This window comes from Podarcis melisellensis (assembly GCF_964234715.1).
Source record: "Podarcis melisellensis genome assembly, chromosome: 4".
In the NCBI taxonomy this organism is placed as follows: Eukaryota; Metazoa; Chordata; class Lepidosauria; order Squamata; family Lacertidae; genus Podarcis; species Podarcis melisellensis.
In genome coordinates, this window is record NC_138531.1 from 103858924 (window position 1) to 103872640 (window position 13717).

Consider the following 13717-nt stretch of genomic DNA (forward strand, 5'->3'; position numbering starts at 1 on the left):
GGGCACTCGGGAAGTTCGGAAGAAGAACTACAGCCCCTTGCTTTCAACTGAGATGCCCGTTGCAGAGAGTCGGCTGTCTTTCCAAGCCGGGTCTCTCCGTCTTACTTTTGGACTCTCAATTGGTGCGGCTGACTGGAGGGTTTGAGAGGAGAAAGAGATAGAGCTCAGAACCCCCCTTTTGGGTCGAGCAGCAGGTCACGGTCTCTCTCACCAATTGGACCAAGAGATAGGCGAGAAGGAGCGATAGAGAGGAGGGCAGAGAATTCAGTTGCCAGGAGACTTCCACCCCCTTCCCACCAGTGCACTGGATTTTCATTTTCCTTCCTTATACTCACGCGTCCTTTATGATGATCCCAGGATCGATGAATAAGCCGGCTGGATCCCTCTTTGCTCCCCGGCTGAACTCCTGGGGCTTTCGATTACCGCCCGGAAGATGGCCGGGGGTCCATAGGATCCTCCCAGGCAAAATGGTCTGGTGCCGGCTGAAGATTTCGGGGGCCCCGGTCAACAACGCGGGAGAACCGCATGCCCCACGTTGTGGGCGCCAACTGTTACGGCTAAATCTGGGTGCGGGGCTACACTGCCACCCAGCTCGTCGGACTAAGTGTCCACGGGTCCCTGCGGAAGAAAAATGAGCTCAGCTGGACAGGAGCAAAATGCAGAGATCCAAGGTTTATTGCGCAACAGGTTCAAGACGAGATTGAACAGCGAGAAAGGGGTGACATGAACTTTTGAAACTCCCTCCATGTCCCAGAATACAGTGCAAAATACATCCCAGGTACATCATGAATACATTAAGGAAAGGTTGGGTTACACAGATTACATCATGAATACATTAAGGAGAGGTTGGGTTACACCGGATTAACATAAGGAGGAGGGAGGGGGAATATGCAGAGCTACACCGGATTAACATAAGGAGGAGGGAGGGGGGAATATGCAGAGCTGGAGATATGCGCAGATAAGCGCTTCCTGAGTGTATGCGTAGTCTGTCACCTGGCATTGCCCGGAGGAAGGTTTGGCAGAGTGATTTTGACAGGATTAGGGTCTTGACACCTTACTTGAGGGATTATGGATATGGATTTTATAGATTTTAGTTCCCTTTGACATTGACAATTGGGAATAAATGGATATATTGTAGTGAAGAAGGTGAAGAAGACATGCCCCCCCCTTCCGTAGCAACGGAAAAATCCGAGGGCTCCCTTGGACGAAAACAAAGACACCAACCAGGATAACTTGGAGCAAAACAGCAGCCTGTGGGCTTGGCCTTTATTGATCTGTTGCAACACGGTGCTCCCCTCACTTGCAGGAGAGAGGAAGAACCCACAAAAATGGGGTGCAAGGGGACTTCCGGGTTAGCACGATCGGCTAATGGGGGCTGGGTCTTGCCGTGCCGGCGACACGGGGACCCTTTAAAACCGCGGGCGCGAATGCCCGGGGACGTGGTGACTCGGCGGGCACCGTTAGCGCCCTCCCGACCCGCGAAGGAGCCTTTTTAAAGGCTACGGAACGGGTGCCGGGGAGCGGCGTGGTGCTGTGAGTCCTCTGCTTCCCCCGCTGAGTGAAGCCGCATGCCATTTGCCGGACAGTGCTGACTTCTTCCGTCTAAAATTCGGACTTAAATTTAAGAACAACAACCCGTGAGTAATCTGGAACCGAACTTTTGAAATTATTTTACATATAGATCTGGCACGAGCGGGGGTAGGTGAAAAGAGGAAGTCCGCCTCACTCCCATTGTAAACAGCTTAACAGCAAGGATCTGTCAACTAAGGTTGTGAGAAGAGTCGTTGGTTATCTTTAGTGATCGGATAAAAGATATTAATTCCACGGATTTTAAAAGATTAAGTTATCGTGCTGGAGGGCAAGAGTTTAGATATTTGGATTAAGTACCACTTTTCTAAAGACTGGGAGTAACTTGTGAAAGAGCCTGTGGTGGACTTACAAGCCTTTGACAGCTGTCAGATTAGCTGTCAAGGTCTGGAAAGAACTGAAAGTTTTAACATTTAGCCGAATATATGGATATAAAGTAATTTAAAGCAAAGGAAGATTGATACAAATAACATTGACTTTTGAGTCGGAAGTGAAAGGAATACTAAATAACAAGAATCCCTCTAGAGGGGATCCACGGACACTACAAGATGGAAATATGTCGGGAAATACGAGCAGAGCTGCAAGAGCTGGTCGTTCTCATGAGAAAGCTGCAAGAGACGTACGAGCAAGGTCATGTTTGGTCTACAAGCCCTTCAAAGCTGAAACCAACAGAAAATATAATCACTGAGATGGAAAAGGGCCTGATACTCAAAACACCGGCAGCTGGACAAGAAAGGAAACTAAAGAAAGAAGAGGAGGAAAAGACATTTGTTAAACAAGGGACGGCCAAAGTGATACAGAAGACAAATGAGAGCCGAGGACCTATCAAGATGACTTCAAACCCGACCAGAGTGAAAGTTGGACTAGCTGGGATGTATGAACTTAAGAAACAAAGACGGAGTTTCACACTTAAACAACTTGACTTGGTTGCAAAAATCACTGACAGTATTGGGAAAGTACTTTTTCGAGTTTGGGTATTTAACATAAAAGATTTCCAAAAAAGCCGGCTGAGAGGGACTGAAGGGGACTTGAGAGCCTCGGACGTTAGGGCACCGGGCTAAAAAGATAGATTTACGGACCTAGGTTTGGGGTTGAAACTGGGGATGGAAAAGGAAGGCTTGGGAGCCCGAAGGGGGCCTGATTTTCACTATGCAGTGTAAAAATCCTTTTCTCTTTCTTTTTTATTCATTAGTAATAAAATGGGGAATTCGTGGATGGGAACCAGGGACAACCTTAGGAAAAATATTTTTATTTTTATTTTCTATTTTCTCTGCTCTTCTATCCTGTTTATATATGAACAAGATACATAGTTTAAGTGTCTTTGATTAGATTAAAGTAAATATAATACTGGAAAAAAAACCAAAAATGGTGTGCAAGACCTTATAAAGACTTTTGAAATCTACAGCTACCCTGTAGATCAAGACCACCCCCAGAAACATCATACATACATCACAGATAGGAGGGGTTGAGGGAGGGGTTGTGGTGGTAACCTGAGTGTCCTGGCACCTGGCTGGTTCCCCCTTTCCCCCTCCCCATGAGTGCTTTCCAGGTGACAGAGGGGAGTTTGCAGTTTCCTGCCCCAAGAGGGAAGAGCTGATTATTGTCCTTTGTTCCAGTCCATGCTGAATCCACTCCCATATGCAAGTTCTTTGTGATCTTGATGGTCTTCTGTCTAGGACCATCAGGGTTGGCATAGCAACTGGGCAGGGCTCCTGTGGATGTGCTGGGATGGTGAAGGGATTATGGCTGCCCTGTATCAAACCTTCCCCATTTTGTAGTCCTTCCTTCATGGAGTAAAATAAAAGTGGAACAGTGCAAATCCGATGTATGGTTGCTTTTCTATGAATTTATAACAGAAGCGTAGCGTATGTAGTGTGTGAGTGTGTGTGCGTGTGTGTGAAGTTTGTACAAACTGAATGATTGGGGGGGTTCCTGCGAGAGGGGGGGACAACATGCCACAGAGCTGTGAACCCCCCCCACTGGTGCTCAATGGTTCCTCTTAAGTGACAGAGAACCCCCCTTTCCTAGCCCCCCAACTAACTTGAGATGTTTCCCCCCACCCCCAGGCCTGCCCCCTCCCTCCGTCCCAGAGAAAAAGACACAGGAAACCAGGTCACATTGCAGAGGGAGGATTTATTAGAGGGTCAAGCGTCACATGGGGGCTGGTAGGAGTGGGCCCCACCCCACCCGGTGGGTGGAAAGACCAGAAGACCCTGGGGGTGTCTCAATGGTACCGGTACCTGTCTCTCCTCTCCACTCAGAACTCCCCTTGCTTTCTTCACAGGGCTGGAACAGGAGCTGCTCAGCCATCCCTTTCTGGAAGGCTGTGGTGCACGGTCCCTGCTTCGGGGTCCTGATCCTGCAGCCCCTTCTCTCCACCACTTTGGTGAAAATGACTCTGCTGCAGATCACCCAAGCAGCAGCGATTCTGACATAGCAAAAATATACCTTCGCCCAGCGAGCATTGGAATTAAAGGAGCATAACTCAGTCTGCAGGAGCATCACTGGTTGTTGGCGAGACTCGTTTGACAACAGAGAAACTGAACCTTTTGTGTCCTCAGGCCAGTGGAACTCTCTGCCACTGGAGATTCAGGGGGCGCCTTCCATGCAAAGCTTTAGTGGCCTGCTGAAAACATTTCTATTCCTCCCAGACTGTGCAGGCAATTAAGAACGCATCCTTTTGCAAATGGTTAATCGATGTCTGTTGTTCACTTTTTCAAAGGTTAAACAGGTATTATGTCTTTACTGATGTAAATCTCTTGGATATACTTTTGTATGACACAGTGGTGTACAAATATTTTTATAAATGAATATGAAATGTTTTTATAAATAAATATGAAATGTTTTTATAAATACATGTGAATGAAGGAAATAAACAAATGAGGAGAGCTGGGCTCCCGTTCCTCCCACTGCCGTTTAAGGTGTATTCAGGCAGCTACCCTGGAAGCCTGGAGAGCGAGAGGGGTCGGTGCACAACGAACCCTCTCGCTCTCCAGGCTGCAGGTTCCATTCGACCTGCTCTTTGGGGCTGGTGGGGGGAAGCCCACCACCAGCCCCGAAGAACATGCCAGGGAGCAGCGGAAAGGCGCAGCGGAGAGGCTCCTGCCATAGCCGCGCGTCACCGCTCCAGCCAGGAGAGGGTCGCGGGGCTATGGCGTCTTCGCTCCCTAGGACGCACACACATTTCCCCTTCATTTTTGAACGGGGAAAAGTGTGTCCTATAGAGCGAAAAATATGGCGATTGTGAGAATATAGTTCCATTCCACCTTAACAGGGTCAGGCATGACTGTTGTGGATCACATGCCTGTTTATGTCCAGCACAGTCTGCTTGGAACTCCCGTTGTATGTTGGTTTTGTGTTACGGCTGTTTTGCCGGAGATGAAGGGATGCAGACATGTTTTCCTGTGTTCCTGAACAATGCTGAATAAATGCTGTAAATAATGCTTAGATCTTCCTCTGTCTGTCACATCTGCTGTGTGATAATTTACACACTCTGCTGAAAGAGCGTGCATGGGTCTCTAAGCATATCTGAGGCTTGTGTCACTGACGGACTGAAGCTGTTCCACAGAAAACCGGTGATCATCCGGAGTAAGCTGGGGGCCTGCCTGATGCCCCCGTTTCCCCAGCAGTATCCCAACAGTAATGCCACCCCCGAGCCAAGGAGACAAGCAACTATACAACTTTTAAAAGACACTTGAAGGCAGCCCTGGATAGGGAAGTCCCAAAGGAGCGTCTCCACCCCATTGCTCATGACTCATGAATCACCCAGACTCATGGAGGAGAAGCTATTAATGGCTCCCATGGCTGGCTCTGCTCTCCCTCCAACATCTGAGGCAGCGATGCTTCTGGATCCCATGTGTGTATTTGCCCAGACTGATTCAGGTGGCATTTCAAGGGGCGCAGAATCATCTTTCTCCTGAGAAACACCTGCCTGGGACCTTAACTTTTCTGGCTGTAGGACTTTGGGTCACTTTAGAATTCTTCAATTCTTTCCTCACTCCTGCCCCCTTTTGTACACCTCTTCTGCTTCAAATCCCATATTCTGAGCGAAGCTCTTGCTCAGGGCTGGGGAACCTGAGGTCTTACGGATGTGGTCTGACTCTGCTTCCCATTGGCAGGCAGTGGGCTCCCAATCCTTGCCCTTGTTGAATCTCCCTGTCTTCCTACCCCTGCCGCTTCCAACTCTCCCTCTGCTTTTCTCTCCCCATGCTGTTAAACCTGAATGTGAGCTCCCTGGGGCAGAGTCCTGTCCTACATTTCAAGGGCCCTCAATTGATAAATGGCAAAATAATAATAATGACCATCATCATCTGAAAGTGCAATTAATTATCCTCGATGGGCTCAATTATCCTCAAGAGACAAGCAATTGAAACTCTGTTCGCAATGCTTTCTTAGGCCCTGCTTCCTCCCAGACAACATCCACACCTCCCTCCCTTACCTGGCCTTCAACACGGCTGTCCGACCTCCGGCCCCCATAACCAGCAACTCAGCCTCACTAGAGCGGACTGCAGAGGGTGAACATGAAACCCCATGGGGTTTTTTGTATAAATATATAATATACATCCCCTCCTGTAACACTCCCAATCTCCCAGCGCCACCCACCCTTCACATTGCTCCAAATTTAATCCTCAGTTTTACATACAACCAGCTCATTAAGAAATATGCACAATCCATTTCTCTTCTTTTGCGTCTCAGAAGCCGTCAAGATGCTGCACAATGTGGTCCCTCCTGTCCCTTTCGCTGCTCTTGTTTCCACCTGCAGGCTCCAAGGAGGGGGGCTGATGTACCGTATTTTTCGCTCTATAAGACGCACCAGACGCCTCTAGTTTTTGGAGGAGGAAATCAAGAAAAAAAAAATCTGAATCTCAGAAGCCTGAACAGCAAGAGGGATCATTTCACAGTGAAAGCAGCAATCCCTCTTGCTGTTCTGGCTTCTGGGCTAGCTGCGCAGCCTGCATTAGCTCCATAAGACACACACACATTTCCCCTGACTTTTTAGGAGGGAAAAAGTGAGTCTCATAGAGCAACAAATACGGTAATCTCCACAAAATCCTGCTCTCCTCTCCTTCCTCCCCCCTGAACTCAGAAATCTTCCTGCTTAGCAGACAGTCGATCCAGTTGTCCCCCCTCTTTTCTTCTTTACTGCTTTTATTTCTCATAAGGAAGTCCCAAGGGGTGTGTGTGTCAAAATCCCTCAAAAGTCCCTCAAGGTTGTTGCTCTCCATCTTCTTTCAGGCAAAGTCCTTACTTCTAAAATTAATCCATCGCAAAGAGGCAAATTTAAAGTCCGCTCCTCCCAAAATCTTTGCATTCCTTGCTTCAGGGGAAGGGAGATGAAGCAGATTCCGAAAAAGCCCCATAACTTAAAACATTCCCTCCCCTCCTTGCCCCGTTCAAGCAAAGCAGAAATCAGCCTCTTTCCACACAGATACTCTTCTCCTGCAGCAGAAATCAGGATCCCTTTGAAGGGGGCGTGTGGCTCTTCGCTCGCCAATTGTGTCCCCATTCAAAGCGGTTCCCCGCCCTCCCCACGGGAGTTGGCCAGGGCTGTTCTGGGACAGAAATCCTTTGCTGAAGGAGCCAGGCAGCTTTCTGGGCCAGCGAATGGCCTGAGGGCGCCAGGAAGGCGCTTGCTCTGCGCCCGAGGACACCTGGCTGGCAGTCAGAAGGACAAAAGCCACAGGGGGAGGGGCTGCTTCCAAGCCTGGGACTGGGGGAGAACCTCGCCTCTTCTTCGTCTGGGAGACAGGGATGTCCATCCCGGCTCACAACCCGCCCCCCCCCCCCAATAAATTACCGGACGAGGGCGGGTCGTGCCTATTCTATACCCTCGGACGAGTAGGGGAGACCTGCCCCATACCCCCATAGACCTCCGCCTGGGACCCCCAAAGGGTGACTTGCCGGGTTCGCTGCCCCCCTGGCTTTGTTTGACATTCCAATGAAGGTGGTAAACTCCTTTGATGTTATTATGGGTGTGAAATATGTTGGCGGGGGTGTTTATTGGTTTGCATTTGTTTTTATTTGATTACGTGTTTTGTGTTTTTATATCATAATTCCATCTTGTGAACCCCCAGATTTAATGAAGAAATAAATGGATAAAACGAAATGAATGGCCCTCTCTTTCTGCCGATTAAGAGGCAGCTCCGTCCCCGACACCCGTCTGGAAAGAGGCAGGGAGGGGCATTGCGGGGGGAGAGTGGCCCTTGGGAGTCTCCCTGGGTGGCCATGTTGGTACCTCCACCCCTTATTCTGGGGGATGGAATCCAGAGCAGGGGAAGGGTCCGCATCCCCCTCTGAGTCTCTCACCCCCAATTTCTCCAGAGTAGAAAGAACAGAGAGGGCAACAGAACAGGAGCAAATACCAAGAAATGGATGGGGAGACAACCAATGAGACCGGGGGGGGGGCTGGGAGCATCGGGGGGGATCTTGCCAGGAATTTTGGGGATAAAAGATTTGGGGACACAGCAGGGGTCTCTGGCTCTGAAAAGCACTGCAGCTTGGAGGGGGCAAAATACCATAGCGCCCTAAAACCCCCACTGATGCTTAATGATTCCTCTTGAGTGACAGAGAAGACCCCCCCTTTCCACGCCCCCCAACTAACCCCCCACCCCCAGGCCTGTCCCCTCCCTCTGTCCCAGAGAAGAAGACATAGGACGCCAGGTCAGATTGCAGAGGGAGGATTTATTAGAGGGTCAAGCGTCACATGGGGGCTGGAAGGGGTGGCCCCCACCAAACCTGGTGAGTGGCGAGAGCAGAAGGAGGCAGCCGCTTCTCCCTGGGGGGTGTCTCAGTGGGACCGGCAGGCCAGCGCATGAGCCACCACCCTGACCAGCTTGTGGAAGGCATGGTGGTAAGCAGGGGTGAATTCCTGTCCAAGGGGGGGCTAGCAGGAGGGTGATGAGGACCTCGCCCAGGAGCTGGAAGAGAAAAGAGAGGGTGACTCCTTCTGCCAGGGGGCCCATGTATGGGGCACCCTCTCCCCACAACAGATCCCACAGCAGATTCAACAGACTGAGGCTGAATCCTGACAAGACAGAATTACTGTTTGGGGGGGACAGGAGGCAGGCAGGTGTGGGGGACTCCCTAGTCCTAAATGGGGCAACTGTGCCCCTGAAGGACCAGGTGGGCAGCCTGGGAGTCATTTTGGACTCACAGCTGTCCATGGAGGCACAGGTCATTTCTGTGTCCAGGGCAGCTGTGTCCCAGCTCCATCTGGTCCACAGGATGAGACCCCACCCGCCCTCAGCTTGTCTCGCCAGAGTGGTGCATGCTCTGGCTATCTCCCACTTGGACTACTGCAATGCCCCCCATGTGGGGCTACCTTTGAAGGCGACCCTTTTGGCGGTTCCCTCACTGTGAGAGGTGAGGTTACAGGAAACCAGGCAGAGGGCCTTCTCGGTTGTTGTGCCTGCCCTGTGGAATGCCCTCCCACCAGATGTCAAGGAACTGAAAAACTAACTGAAATCTGAATGCAACCCTGTAACAGGAAATGTCTAATGTCTTCCCATGTTTTATGTCCTATAAGCCACCCAGAGTGACACACACACAGCACCGCCCAGTCCCCCCCCACCAGGCATCTCCTTGGGGCGGGGGAGCAGCCTCACCCTGAAGTTGAGGGGGTCCACGTGGAGATTGTCGCAGAGCAGTTCACGCAGCTCGGAAAAAGCCTCCTGGACCTTGTGCAAAGAGGGCTGGAGAGGTTCCTAATGAGAGGGCAGGGCCAGAGAGGTCCCCAAAATTAGGGTCCAGGGGAAACAAACGCCGGGTCCAGGGGTAGACGATCACCAAGCTGGAGAGAAGGAAGGAAGGAAGGAAGGAAGGAAGGAAGGAAGGAAGGAAGGAAGGAAGGAAGGAAGGAAGGAAGGAAGGAAGGAAGGAAGGAGAAAGGTAGAGGCACGGATGGTTATTATCCAGGTGGAAAGAGGAGTTCCTGCCCAACCTGCTTAGACAGGCGACCACCCCTGGACTTACCAGTGTTACCGGACAATCCGAGGGCTCCCTTGGACAAACAGAGACACCAACCAGAGCAAGTCAGAGCAAAACAGCAGCCAGTAGGCTTGGTCTTTATTAGAAGAAAGACTGTCGCGACAGGGCTCCCACCGCCCACAAGGTGAAGCAAGATGGAAGCCCCGAACAAAGGATGACCCTAACTTTTATTAGTTGCTAATTCCCCAAACTACACCCCCAGAATTACATCATATTTACATCATGATTATATTAGAATGAGGAGGAGTCGAGGAGGGGCTCCACAGGTAATCTGAGTGTCCCGACACCTGGCCAGAGCCTGCTCCCTCCTCCCCACATGAGTCACTCTGAAAACAAAGGAGAAGGGCGAAGTCTTCCTGCCCCCTGAGGGGAATCTGGTCAGTGGCCTTTGTGAGAGTCCGCGCAAAATACACTAAGATATGCAAGTTATTGTATCCGTGATAGCAACGTGTCTGAGCCCATCACGAGGGCTATCAAGGTTGTCTTGTCAGCGGGGAAAGGTCGCAGAGTACATGACTGCTCGGTCAAGGGATTATGGCCACTCCGTCCCAAGTCACCCCCCTTTGATAGTCCTTGTAACATGCAGAGGAATAAAAGTGGTCCGATGAAAATCCGACGTACGGCTGATTTTTGGTGAATATAAAACGGCGAAAGACTTTGAAGTTCAAACCAGCTCCAAGTTCAGGAAACAATGTAGCAAGGTCTTGATTGGATCAGTCACGGTTGACTGAACTCGGAAACATTGTATTAGTGAGCTGTCAAACAGGGACGCAGCGAATGCCGGCTGCAGTACCAGCGCAGCCGCCACCAGGGGCGCTGTTCGGCAACAATGATTGGCTGAGGCGGCCGCTGTTTGACCTAGAGTTCAGGCGCCCGGTCTACTCACAGTAAAATGGGGCGAAGCGGAGCGCTTATGGCGAACGGTTGTCAGTCTAGCGCTTCCTTATTTACGGAAGGCTTTTAGGAGATGACCCTCTAAAGGGACATCTCTCGGGCGAGGGAGGGGAGATGCGTGTATGTGTGTGTGGTGCTTGTGTGGTACGCGTGTAGATGAGGGGGGGGTGATTTCCGGTGACACCAGGAAATGATGTCCCCACCCAATTCTGCCACGTCGCCTGTCATCATGACACTTGCCATGATGGCTGGCTGTGGGCTGGGAGCTTCTCTCGGCTGCTGGAGAAAACCTTCTGAGTTGAGCTGGAGCTTCTTCCAGGGCTGGAGCCTTTTATACCCTGGGCCAAAGCTCCTCCTCCTGGATTTACAGAAGCTGACCTGGTTTCTGATTTGATCGAAGAATGCTGTAATTTTCCTTATGACATTCCTATTTTCCACTGAGAAATCCTGGAGAGTATGGAGTAATGCCACCCCTGTGCCAAGGGGATAAGCAAGTATAAAGGCTTTAGAAGACATCTGAAGGCAGCCCCAAAGGAGCGTCTCCACCCCCATCGCTTGGCCTGGACATTGAGGTCCTCCTCTGGTGACTCAGCTACAGGGTACCAGGCAAAGGGCCTTCTTGGCAGTGGCTCCCTCCCTGTGGAAAGACATCAGATGTCAACCTGGGTGGCCTGAAAGAAGGACTAGGCAGACTTATGGAGGAGAGGCTATCAATGGCTCCTAGTCTGGCTGGCTCTGCTCTCCCTCCACCATCAGAGGCAGCGATGCTTCTGAATCCCATGTATGTATTTGCCCAGACTAGTTCAGGTGACCTTTCAAGGGGCGCAGAATCATGTTTCTCCAGAGAAACGCCTGCTTGTGACCTCAACTTTTCTGGCTGTACGACTTTGGGTTACATTAGAAGTCCTCAATTCTTTCCTCACTCCTGCCCCCTTTTGTACACCTGTTCTGCTTGAAAGCCCATATTCTGAGCGAAGCTCTTGCTCAGAGATGGGGAACCTGAGGTCTTCCGGATGTGGTCTGACTCTTCTTCCCATTGGCAGGCCGTGGGCTCCCAATCCCTGCCCTTGTTTAACCTCCCAGTCATCCTACCTTTGCCACTTCCAACTCTCCCTCTGCTGTTCTCTCCCCACGCTGTCAAACCTGAATGTGAGCTCCCTGGGACAGAATCCTGTCCTACATTCCAAGAGCCCTCACTTGATAAATGGTGAAGTAATAATAACAGTAATAATCTGAAAGTTCAATTAATTATCCTCAATGGGCTCAATTATCCTCAAGCGATTGCAAATCTGTTTGCAATGCTTTCTTGGGCCCTGGTTCAGATCAGGGCATGTGGCCAGGATTGCCCAGGGCCACCCCTGTCATTGGGAGTGAGGTGGCTGCTTCAGGGGCAAATGCTGGGCTGGAGGACACAGTGGTGAGGCATCGTAGGACAAACACAGCCTGCCACCCCCAAGCTGGCTTGCTGCTCTGTCACTGATGGTGGTCAGCCAGGGCATGAGGGTGATGGGTTTTGTCCCCACCCTCAGCAAGGATGGGGAAAACCAAATCTTCTCAGGCCCTGTACTCAACGTACAGTGAAAGCACATGATTTCCCCCAAGGACTTCTGGGAAGTGTAGTTTACCCCCTCAAAGAGCCACAATACTTAACAAACTGCAGCTCCCGTGATTCAGCTGGAAGCTGAATCTTTGTCTTCAGTGCTGGAGATGGGACAATGTTCTCTCCTGCACCTGAAGGCAGCAAGCCAGCTGGGGGTGGCAGGCTGTGTTTGTCCTACGATGCCTCACCACTGTGTCCTCCAGCCCAGCATCTGCCCCTGAAGCAGCCACATCACTCCCAATGACAGGGGTGGCCCTGGGCAATCCTGGCCACATGCCCTGATCTGAACCAGGGCCCAAGAAAGCATTGCAAACAGAGATGCAATCGCTTGCATCTTGGGGATAATTGAGCCCATTGAGGATAATTAATTGAACTTTCAGATGATGATTATTACTTCACCATGTATCAATTGAGGGCCCTTGGAATGTAGGACAGGACGCAGCCCCAGGGAGCTCACATTCAGGTTTGACAGCTTGGGGAGAAAACAGCAGAGGGAGAGTTGGAAGCGGCAGGGGTAGGAAGACAGGGAGGTTAAACAAGGGCAGGGATTGGGAGCCCACTGCCTGTCTTTTTGGGGTTTATGAGCCGGGATGGAAATCCCTTTCTCCCAGACGGAGCAGAGGCGAGGTTCTCCCCCAGTCCCAGGCTTGGAAGCAGCCGCTCCCCCTGTGACTTTTGTCCTTCTGACTGCCAGCCAGGTGTCCTCGGGCGCAGAGAAAGCGCCTTCCTTGCGCCCTCCAGCCATTCGCTGGCCCAGAAAGGTGCCTGGCTCCTTCAGCAGAGGATTTCAACCCTTGCTGGGTCCAGGAATGAGAAGGGACTCCCTCCAGCATCATATGGGCTAAGCCACCCACCCCAAACTCAAAACAATATTTCAGAATAAGATATTACATTCATAGCAGCAGAAGATGACCTTTCCGTGGACCTTGGGCACAGTGGCTACCAGGCTCCTTTAAGCCAGCCCATGGCACACTGTCAAATGCCACATGGGAAAAGCGGGGCCCCATCTTCTGGGGCCACACTCCTTCATGAATCACCTGACGCACACAAGGTCCCTGGCCCCCCAATGTGCTTTTTTGAGTGGAAATCACATTCCGACATTGCCTGAGAGCAGGGGGGCCAAATGACTGCCATGCTCACGCAGGGAAAAATGAGATGTCCCGTTAGTTCTGGCACAGTTGAGGGGATATGCTCTGAGCCACTGAGTGCCTGTGACTGGGGGAGGGGCGAGCAAAGCACGGGAGGGGGGCTGGGGGAGGGGGGGCTTCCGTTGGACATCTGGTTGGCCAGTGGGAGGAACGGGAGCCCAGCTCTCCTCATTTGTTTATTTCCTTCATTCATGTGTATTTATAAAAACATTTCATATTTATTTATAAAAACATTTCATATTTATTTATAAAAACATTTCATATTTATTTATAAAAATATTTGTACACCACTGTGTCATCCAAAAGTATATCCAAGAGATTTACATCAGTAAAGACCTAATACCTGTTTAACCTTTGAAAAAGTGAACAACAGACATCGATTAACCATTTGTAAAAGGATGCATTCTTAATTGCCAGCACAGTCCGGGAGGAATAGAAATGTTTTCAGCAGGCAACTACAGCTTTGCATGGAAGGCGCCCCCTGAATCTCCAGTGGCAGAGA

General features: G+C 50.8%; 1 long non-coding RNA gene across 1 annotated transcript in view; it reads right to left on the reverse strand.

Annotated features, from left to right (window-relative positions):
- Positions 1-8248: 8248 nt before the first annotated feature.
- Positions 8249-13717, reverse strand: part of LOC309369368 — a 129743-nt gene continuing 124274 nt past the window's right edge. Inside the window, exon 2 of the long non-coding RNA XR_014168045.1 lies at positions 8249-8504. This is a non-coding gene — a long non-coding RNA (uncharacterized lncRNA). The remainder of the gene's footprint in view (positions 8505-13717) is intronic.